This window comes from Oncorhynchus kisutch, linkage group LG3 (assembly GCF_002021735.2).
Source record: "Oncorhynchus kisutch isolate 150728-3 linkage group LG3, Okis_V2, whole genome shotgun sequence".
NCBI classification, from domain to species: Eukaryota; Metazoa; Chordata; class Actinopteri; order Salmoniformes; family Salmonidae; genus Oncorhynchus; species Oncorhynchus kisutch.
Window position 1 is genome coordinate 44,485,844 of NC_034176.2, and position 7,829 is coordinate 44,493,672.

A 7,829-nucleotide genomic window follows, 5' to 3' on the forward strand; every position below is an offset into this window, starting at 1 on the left:
TCATGAAAAAGCACAGCATCTTTTCTCATATTTTATGTGAATGATGTGAGAAAATGTGAGTCCATTGCTTCATCAACCATCTACAGTAAAATAAGAAAAGTAGTCCAGCTATGTGCACAATCTTTTCTTTTCAATTGATTTGATATATTATATACATTGCCACTACCATCATCAGCCTGCCTACTCACCCCACAGATGATGAACTTCATACAGGTCTCCTACCTGTGAGAAGAACCCTCCAACTGCCTCGTCATTCTCCTGTCTGTATTTGATCGCCCGTAACCTTAGCAAGATTATTCATAAATACAGTTAATATTGGACAAATTTGACATTCTAGTGAAACATTTACTGGTTAGGTATTGTGTACATAAATTACATGCATTTTGATAAACTGCACCTGTATTTCAAACAAAGAGTAGTTGAGGTCTCATCAAAGTCTTACCAGTGATTCCCTCATTCGATCATTGTTCCAGGCTTAAAAAGAGACACACAACAATGACATTATTAGAGATGATGATACTAAAGTATGAAGACAGACAGAGATTTGAACTTCATAACCACCTGTGGCCTTTACACACTGGATGCAACAGCATCAGATTCACACACCATACTCATTGACAGTCAGGCTCTGCAATCCAAACACACAGTACTGTAAACAATGGACTGTGAGGCAGGCCTACATTCTCATTACATGCACAGTTAAGTCAGACCTGTGGGTTTTGTTTGAAGATAGATGTTTATCTTCTTGGGTATGTTCTCTATGACCATAGATTGTATATGTCTCTGGATCTCCTCGGGTATAATCATGTTTCATGTCTCTGGAGGAACTAGGGACTAATGTTCTAGATAGAATGAAACATTATTACAAAGGGTAGTGACTTACCTTGAGTTTGTATGAGCTCATTTTGTATATTTGGTTCATGCCAGGACTTACCTTGAGTTTGTATGAATGTATCTTTAAAATGTTCTGTCCCAGTTTGGGTGATGGCTCGTTCCAGAAACAGAACTCTAAGAGAAGCTGGTTCTGCGTGAGACCAGCAATTTATCCTCTCCTTCTGGAACTCCAGATACTCCTTCAAACAGTTACATAATGTTTGAAATTTAGGAATTAGTCTACCAAAGTTGCCACTTCGGCCCTTCGGACAATGCTTTTTACAGAAATCACTGCCTGGTCTTATAGACTAGACATAACATAGTCAATGAAAATACAGGACAGTCAAATTAGGGGAAAGGGGGGCACCTAGTCAGTTGTCCAACTGAATGTATTCAAATGTATCTTCCGCATTTAACTCAACCCCTCTAGTATGATAAGTTTGGTATGGTTACATAAGAAATAAGGTTACAGATCGTATAACACGAACGTCTAGCAACCCAAAAGTTCTGTGTTCGAAACTCATCACGGACAACTTTAGCAATTTAGCTAATTAGCAACTATTTACTGCTTTTTAGCTATTCTGAAACTACTTAGCATGTTAACTAACCCTTTCCCTAACCGTCAGCCTAAGTAACGTTAGCCACCTAGCTATCTAACTTAGCTAACATTAGCCACAACAAATTGGAATTGATAACATATCATATGTATTGCAAATTCGTAACATATTGAACGACTTTTGCAATTTGAACCATATCAGGCAAATTGTAATTCGTAACATATCATACAAATTGTCATTCATAACATATACGAAATCGATGATGGACATCCACAAATTAATACATACCATACCAAACATAACATATCTAACTAATTTGAGTGTCCCGGATTTGAATTTACTATGGTATGTGTCCAGGTTGTAAAACAATGACAGGATACTATTACAAAAAGTTAGATTTGATATCACTTGATTTGTATTTTGAATGATACATTGTGATATTGGTTTATCCAAATATAATGATTTGTCCATGTTAAAATATATTTTAACCCCTACTTGATTATTGTTCAATTTGGTTAAGCGTCCAATGCAGGGTAGCCTGCTGAATACCGCATAGGTGCACTGTAACAACAAACCAGCAGGTGTCACTGTTGCATTGGCCAAACTATTTAGACCAAGCTAGACTAGAGAGAAAGTTGAGTGTCATCATTGTACAAGAGGTCCGCCTATCGCCACGAAAAGGTATGTGATAACCATTCATATTAGATCAGGGTTAACATAAGATAACTTTCGGTTACATATTAAAATAACAAACATTGGATAATGTTAAGATTAGGGTTTCATGAGATTTCACTGCCTCGTTTGAAATTGCACTGACACCTGAATTGACTGTTTCTGTCACTACTTACCCGCTTGGTCCTGGTCCCCGTACCAGGTATTCCAGCTCCCCACCACCTCACAGGAATAGTCCTGGTCTAAGTGGAGCTTGCTCTGCAACTCAGCCCTGAGTTCACAGGAAAAGTTAAAAAGACACAATATCCACAGATAGCGGGATATGCCTGTATCACCCTCTACTGTGAAGTCAAGTCAGTGAAAGATATGTGAATGGCCAAGAGAGGAGTCAGTTAGCATTTACAGCACACAGGAGAATAAACTAAAAATGAATCTTATATGCCTGCAGACACTCAGTCTTGACATTGTGAACTGAGAGAGAAAGGAACAGAATTACAGTGGGTGGACATTAGGCTATAAAAAAAAATGATATCACATACTCATCAGCTTCCTCTGTACAGTATTTTATTGGACTAATGTGTTATTGCCTCTGCAATCATTTTAAATTGACTATTTTAGGATCATCATCTTTCCAACCCAATTTCCCTGGTGTAATTCCAATGTCAAGTTGAACAAAGCTACTGACAAACACTGGTCAGTGCACAAACTAACAAACTATCAAAGATACTTGCAACTGTAGGCCTTTCTGAGACAATTAAAAATCAACAAATAATGGCTCAAAAAGAACAAAATGAATGTAAAATGAGAAGTAGAATGAAAAATACATTTTTGTCATGTAATTACACATTTTCGCTTTATTTAGCCATGTTGGTGCTGCCATTATTTTCCTGTAGGTCCCTCTGTGAAAGATGCATTGAATTAGAATAATAATTTCACTGAGCCGTATGATGAAATGTCAAACAGAGGCTATGCTGTGCACTGAATCCAATTCAGTATAATTTGCTGTACAAATTAGGTTATGTTTGACCCTGAATCGCCCCTATAGAGCAGTGGTTCCCAAATGGTGTGGTGTGCACCTACAGTGGGCATGGGTGTGTCCCCCCCCCAAAAAAGAATTATAATAAAAAATAATATTGTATAAAAAAAAAAATGTGGAACTCATTCCTGCTTTCAACTTACTCTTGAAAGCTGTAATAGTAGAATGTATATATTTATTTTATTTCACCTTTATTTATTAACCAGGTAGGCCAGTTGAGAACAAGTTCTCATTTACAATTGTGACCTGGCCAAGATAAAGCAAAGCAGTGCGACAAAAACAACAACACAGAATTACACATGGGATAAACAAACATACAGTCAATAACACAATAGAAAAATCTGTATACAGTGTGTGCAAGGAGGTAAGGCAATAAGTAGGCCAATAGTGGTGAAGTAATTACAGTATAGCAATTTACACTGGAGTGATATGTGCAGATGAGGATGTGCAAGTAGAGAATACTGGTGTGCAAAAGAGCAGAAAAACAAAAAAAATATGGGGATGAGGTAGATATTTGGTTGGATGGGCTATTTACAGATGGGCTGTGTACAGCTGCAGCGATCGGTAAGCTGCTCTGACACCTGACGCTTAAAGTTAGTGAGGGAGATATGTCTCCAGCTTCAATAATTTCTGCAATTCGTTCCAGTCATTGGCAGCAGAGAACTGAAAGGAAAGGCGGCCAAAGAAGGTGTTGGCCTGGGGTGTACCCGTGAAATATACCTGCTGGAGCGCGTGCTACGGGTGGGTGTTGCTATGGTGACCAGTGAGCTGAGATAAGGCAGGGCTTTACCTAGCAGATTTGTAGATGACCTGGAGCCAGTGGGTTTGGCGACGAATATGTAGTGAGGACCAGCAAACAAGAGCATGCAGGTCGCAGTGGTGGGTAGTATATGGGGTTTTGGTGACAAAACGGATGGCACTGTGATAGACTGTATCCAATTTGCTGAGTGGAGTGTTGGAGGCTATTTTGTAAATGACATCGCCGAAGTCAAGGATCGGTAGGATGGTCAGTTTTGCGAGGGTATGTTTGGCAGCATGAGTGAAGGAGGCTTTGTTGTGAAAAAGGAAGCCGATTCTAGATTTAATTTTGGATTGGAGTTTGTGCACAACATTTGAGAGAAATAATATTTTTGTGCATTTGGAACATTTCTGGGATCTATTATTTCAGCTCATGAAACATGGGACCAACACTTTACATGTTGCATTTCTATTTTTGTTCAGTCTAGCTGTTTTACCCCCCCCCCCCCAAAAAAAAACACGAAATTGCTCTAATCCACTGCACTGCTATTGTACTTGTAATGTACCCTCTCATTCCTTGTTCTTAATTATTAGATTCAATATTGCCTACACATTCAATAGACCATTATTTGTTGGACACTGAGCACCCTTATAATTAGGTTACGATTCAAAGTTGGTACAATAATTGCGGTTCTGTCCATAACCTCAAAGTATTTCGTTGCACTATGTAAGATTTAAGTAACATGTAAGCATTTAAAACTTCCAAATTCCAAGTAAAGTTTCCCTTTACCTTATGACCTGCAACTTGACAGCTAGCCTGCGATCATGGGTCTCAGTCTGGCGTCTTCCGTACAAGGGAGTTTTGTTAACCTTTCAATGCGTTGATCTAAATCAAGGGTGATTATTGGTATTGTTAAACAAATCTATTTTGAAACAAAACTATACACCTCACACACATTGTTAAATGTTTTTAATAATCTTTATTAATTATAAAATTATGAAAAATATTAATAACATTTCAACCATGAGGCCAAAGAATGCAGTCATTGACTGCAGGAAAGGGCTATGAGCCCCGATGCTCGGTCTGATCATGAACACGCATCGCTTGCGATAACTTTTTGGAAGCATAAGGACCTTATCTTTAATATCAGCGATAAATCATTTTCAAAAAACAAAAGGTTAAATTGATACACACCTTTTATAGCGTTGGGGTTAGTGTTCCCACACTGTCATATCTCCATGTTACAACGCATGTTTACGGAAGACAGACAGAAGACTGATGGACCACCTGTGCTAATTAGCTATCTATCATGCTCCGAACACCTGTGTGTAATGGAAGAAGGCCGCTATTGCTGATCAAAATGTGTTTTTTTTTGTGCTTCCTAACCAATGCTGTGCTGTCTAGGCCTACAGTGGCATTTCAGGAGAAATTCTTCAGAATTCTTTTTTAAAATTCGGCCTAGTCCAAAAAATGTACTATCTTGCGTGCCGGACTAGCCTACACTCTAAAAATAAAAGGCTCCTGGAGAGTCCTTTAGGGGTTCTTCAAATTGAAACTATGGGGGAACCCCTAGAGGTTTTTTGAAGAACGCTTTTTAATGGCTCCTCGAAGAACATTTTGAAGAACCTTTTGGGGTACATTTTTGAACTACCCTGGTTATTATTATTATTATTAGTAGTAGTATTTATTAATAATAATATGCATAACAATAACAACAATAACACATTATTTTAGTTCTCAGTGTTTATTATGATTTTAGTAGCAAAGCACAATTAACCAAAAAAATGAGGTAAACTCCAAGCAGAGCCCAAAGCCCAATGGGTATATCCTCTGGCATGTTGATGTTGATGGGTTGATGTTCTCCGCATCCATATCCAGAATGATTTTGCAGTGCATGGTGATCGAACAGGTTTCCTGTTATATTCAGAGGTCTGGTAGGGAGAGGGTGAAGTCTGTGAATTCAAAAAAAGAAATATTATACAGATGATTAACAAAACATGCACATGACAGAATTCATACCTTTGATTTTTGTGGGGAATGTGACTAAAAAAAGCTAAACTGTTTTGATCATGGTTTTCATACACATACCTTGTCCATAATGAAGAGGTCTATGGGATATTCATTGGAGGTAAGGGAGCAGGATGGTAAATGTGATCTACATAACATACCAATACCAGTTGACATACCTGTGTATGCCTCCTCCTCTGAATACATGCAGACACAGACACAAAAGTGAGCAGTTCAGTCATCTGCACGCAATACAGCTAGCCTTAACATATTGTTATAGCCTGCATATTCTTACCTCTTTGTTGACTGATATCCATTGAATTGTGTCCATTTTCTGTTTTCGAAAGATTGGCACAAATATGAAAAGATAGATTGTATCATCATCATAAAACAATATCAATGTAGATCAGATAAGGGACACAACTTACCTTAAATTGAGGAGACCTTTACATTTTTCAGTTAAGTGCCTGCACCTGCTGTCCTCTCAAATTGAAATGTTTCATTTGGGCAGATAGGTTCCTGCAAGAACCCCCAAAAAACTAAGGAGGTTCCTCAATGAACCCCACCTCCTTTTCAGAGCTAGGAACCCTAAGTAGAATCCTTGTTGAACCCCAAATTATGAGAATATACCTGTTTGACAGATGAAATTAGGCTATCGGCTGCTTTCCAGTATACAGTACATACATAGATTTAAACAAGTCAAAGGATGTGCCATGGGAGCTTCCTACACTGGTTTGTACTTAGGTAAATGGGGAAATGATTTCATTTAGGATCCCTATAAAAAAACTGTTCTTTTGACTGGATTATATGGTGGGGATGCTATATTGATGATGTTTGACTGTTTTGGTCCGGCTCAGAAGATGAACTTATTTCCTTCCACCAATACCTTAACAACATTAACCCTAACATCAAACTAACTACGGAGTACAGCAATCATAACATTCATTTTCTGGACCTTGACATCAGTAAAAATGGCAAAGGTTGTTTACACACAATCTTTAGGAAGCCTACAGATGGCAGACAGCTTTCACCCCAAAAGGCTAAAAGAGAACATTCCATAAGGCCAATTGCAAAGAATCTGCAGAATTTGCGATCAGGAAACAAGACTACACTGTCAAATCTGCTGAATTGGAGAATCGCTTCTTGAATCGGGGCTACAGCGCTCAGGTCCTGAAAGATGCAGGTACAAGGGCCGGATGACTTGACAGACAGAACTTGTTGCGAAGGGGAGTGCCTTGTGATACATCAGAGAGTTTACTTTGTTACAAAATATATCTCTGAAGCAGAGAACATTACAAAAATCATTAAAATAATTGGGGAATCATCCAAAGTGATACGCTACTATGCAAAGTCTTCCCAAAGCCACCAGTCATAAGCTTTAAGAGATGTCCTACCCTAAGTGACAAATTAGTCCACAGCTCTGTTCCGGTTGACTCTTAGAAAACTTGGCCAGACCACAAACCCAGGGGCTCTTTTAAATGCAACCAGTGCAGAAATATTGCACAGAAAAAGTATTTTGTTGACACAGCTTCTAAAACGGAGTATCAAATCAAGCATTTCATTAACTACAAAACCACTCATGTCATCTACAGATTGGAATGTCCACAGTGCAAGGTGTTCTACATTGGACGGACAAAGAGATGCCTTCAAGACCGCTTAGCGGAACACAAGTAGGCCATACGGGGAGGCAACGAAGACTAACCTATGCCAAGGTACTACAAGTCCTAAGTCGACCCTGCCTCCCTACAAGCTATGGGTATTGATCATGTTCCGGCCTCAATTAGAAAAGGGGACCGTCTTAAACAGCTAAACCAGAGGGAATGTTTTGGGATTTAAAAACTACAGGCCACGAATTACCCTGGTTTAAATTTAGATATTGATTTCTCTCCTTTCTTGTACGGTCGTGAGAGGCCCCTTTGCTGTCATCTAGTGGACATATTGCTCT

At 38.7% G+C, this 7,829-nt stretch overlaps 2 long non-coding RNA genes across 2 annotated transcripts; both read right to left on the reverse strand.

Moving 5' to 3' along the window:
- Positions 1-200: 200 nt before the first annotated feature.
- Positions 201-5,411, reverse strand: LOC109874050 (uncharacterized). Its single transcript, XR_004205780.1, has 6 exons — positions 5,072-5,411; positions 4,667-4,762; positions 2,279-2,373; positions 935-1,073; positions 443-474; positions 201-283 (listed from the first exon to the last, which is right to left on the reverse strand). It is a non-coding gene; the product is annotated as an uncharacterized LOC109874050 (long non-coding RNA).
- Positions 5,412-5,621: 210 nt separating this feature from the next.
- On the reverse strand, positions 5,622-6,220 carry LOC109873477 (uncharacterized). Its single transcript, XR_002252593.2, has 3 exons — positions 6,180-6,220; positions 5,966-6,081; positions 5,622-5,829 (listed from the first exon to the last, which is right to left on the reverse strand). It is a non-coding gene; the product is annotated as an uncharacterized LOC109873477 (long non-coding RNA).
- Between the last annotated feature and the right edge of the window lie 1,609 nt (positions 6,221-7,829).